The 2493-nt window shown below is 40.9% G+C and overlaps 1 non-coding gene across 1 annotated transcript; it reads right to left on the bottom strand.

Moving 5' to 3' along the window:
* Nucleotides 1-684: 684 nt before the first annotated feature.
* TRNAN-GUU (transfer RNA asparagine (anticodon GUU)) lies at nucleotides 685-758 on the bottom strand. The gene has a single exon. It is a non-coding gene; the product is annotated as a tRNA-Asn (tRNA).
* Between the last annotated feature and the right edge of the window lie 1735 nt (nucleotides 759-2493).

The raw sequence follows: 2493 nt of genomic DNA, 5'->3' as shown, positions 1-2493 counted from the left end.
TGCACATCACATGCAGCCAATTTCACCTCCCTGCTCCTTGTATTTATTGTTATTTTTAAAAAACGTTTCTGTACACCGCCCTTGAGGCTCGGTTTGCAAGCCACCGTCTACAGTCCAATAAAAGAGACATAATTACTCTTTATGGAAAATGTTTTTCGAGTTTGTTTTATCCCAAAAATAGACCGTAGTGAACGCACATTTGTGTTAAAAGGTTGGTCTTTAAACCCTCCCCTTATGAAGGGAGACAGACATCTGTACAAACACACAAACTGACATTGTGTTTTATATGACAGACAACAATAACATACGGGAACTTTCACACAGGAGAGAAGCCATTTGGCCGATCAAACCCTGCGCTCCATTACCAACCTATGGTTGTTATAATCTCAGTGTCTGTTCGCGCTGTATCCTTATGCTGAGCACCAAGCAAGGAAGCAGCACGTGTTTTTGTCTTTGGTATAACTTAGCCAGGATTGGGACAGATGACCACCGAGGTTACACCACCTGAACACCAAGGTTACACCAACCATTACACCACCGAGGTTGTACAAAAGTAACTACACAAATTTGTTATATTTTGAACATCTAACATAGACATATTGTATATTCCAAAGGGGTTTCATGAAACTTTTTAAAAGCCATGACATTAAGAATATATAAATGTAAAAAAAAAAGCCAGAACACCGTCCCTGGGTGGGCTCGAACCACCAACCTTTCGGTTAACAGCCGAACGCGCTAACCGATTGCGCCACAGAGACCACGTGTGATCAATTTACGTGTGTGGATCATGTCTCGTCTTTCTGTATGTAACATTAGGAGACATTTACATAAAATATTAGGTTCCTCACAGATATTGTGTTTATTGTATGGGAATTAATTAGGGTTCTCGAATAAATAAAAATCACCCTGGATTATGCGTATTATTGTTGTATTAGGCGAAGCGATTAGCCATGCATCTGTGTTGTTGTTATTGTTGTTGTTGTTTAGCCCCGGACAGTGCTCTCAAACAAGTCTGTGGCACGGAGACATCTGATTGATCTCCCAGGAGCGACCAAGAGATCTCCGACCGTACTATGTTGTTGGAAGACCCGTAACGCCGATGCTTTCAATATTTGATGGTCATTTTAACAATCGGTTTGTTTGTGGTTCACACTGAATGAAAAACGTAATGGTGGAGCATGGCGATTGTGATATATGACAGGTTCGACGATACGTATGGCCTGAACGAAATTGGAATCAAAATGGCGGTGTGCGGAGTAAGCTGCCGCAATGACGTCACATCACCCCTGTCATGTGACCAGATCCTCAGTTCTGATTGGTGTTCGTTTGAGGGGACAGACAAACTGTTCTGGACGGCATTGCCCAATGGCAGTGTAGGCTAGTGGCCAAATGAGGTTTTGGGTGGCATACCCCTACCCAAGGTAGAACAAGTCACAACCTATTTTTTCTTGAAGAGGGATGTTTGGGGAGTTAGAAAATCATGGTTGTGAACCTGAGATCATTGCACAACATTTTGAAAATCACGTTTACATATGTACCACTGCAGACTGCAAAAATGGATTTAATCGCCACAGATTTTGGCTCATATTGGCTCATATATTTGTTAATACTGGTGCTACAAACACAAATTTGGTACCAAAATGTGCGGAATGATGACATATATATCTGTAAAAACCATTTGTGATGTAACAAAGGCTTTTGTGTGACCTACAGGCAAAAATAGTGGAATTTTACTCAACAAATCAGCTTCGGGTTTACCAATAAATATCAACAAAAACATTAATTACTTCAAAAATATTGGACTTGCAGTCATACTTGTTACATCAACATAATCCAAGTTTATTTACCCTTTGAAAAATATATCTAATGATATAATTGTCACTGAAATGATATAGTTATAACTGAAATCATACGTCGCCCCACTGATGCTGACCGATAGAAATCCCGAAGCAGATATGCAACATGAAGAATTGACTTAAGATTCTGACACAATTGTGAAAGTGACTTTTATAGACATCATGTTGATATAAGCTATTTCACATATGACGATAATGAATTCATAACATGCACTGTAACTTATGTACATCTATTACATGAAGTAATACATGTAATACATTTAAAAGTTCAGTCACGCTCTTCATCGGTGCTGTCGTCAAAGACAACAGAATCATCAGCATTTGGACAATCGTCTGCACTACACGAGCAGAATTCAGTGCAGGTCAGTCCTGCAGAGATACAATGACATGTTCTGCTCTGCCGACAGTCATCGTCGGTGCAGTAGAGATGCGTGAGATCTCGAACCTCCCTTGGGGCTGCATCCTTTTGGAACACGACAGGCTCAAGTTTGTTGTCTCTGACCTGCCATCCATTACCATCGGGGTTCCAAAGTACAGGCTTCGCTACATGGCTGTGGGTCCATATCGCCACCTGGTAATTTGCTTGCTTCAGATGTTGTTCGAAAGCATCGTTTGTTGGTGGGAAGAGAGATGCTGG

This window comes from Myxine glutinosa, chromosome 1, assembly GCF_964187855.1.
Source record: "Myxine glutinosa chromosome 1, kmMyxGlut1.1, whole genome shotgun sequence".
Taxonomy (NCBI): Eukaryota; Metazoa; Chordata; class Myxini; order Myxiniformes; family Myxinidae; genus Myxine; species Myxine glutinosa.
Note: the sequence above shows the minus strand (reverse complement) of the source record. Positions and strands in the feature narration are given on the sequence as shown.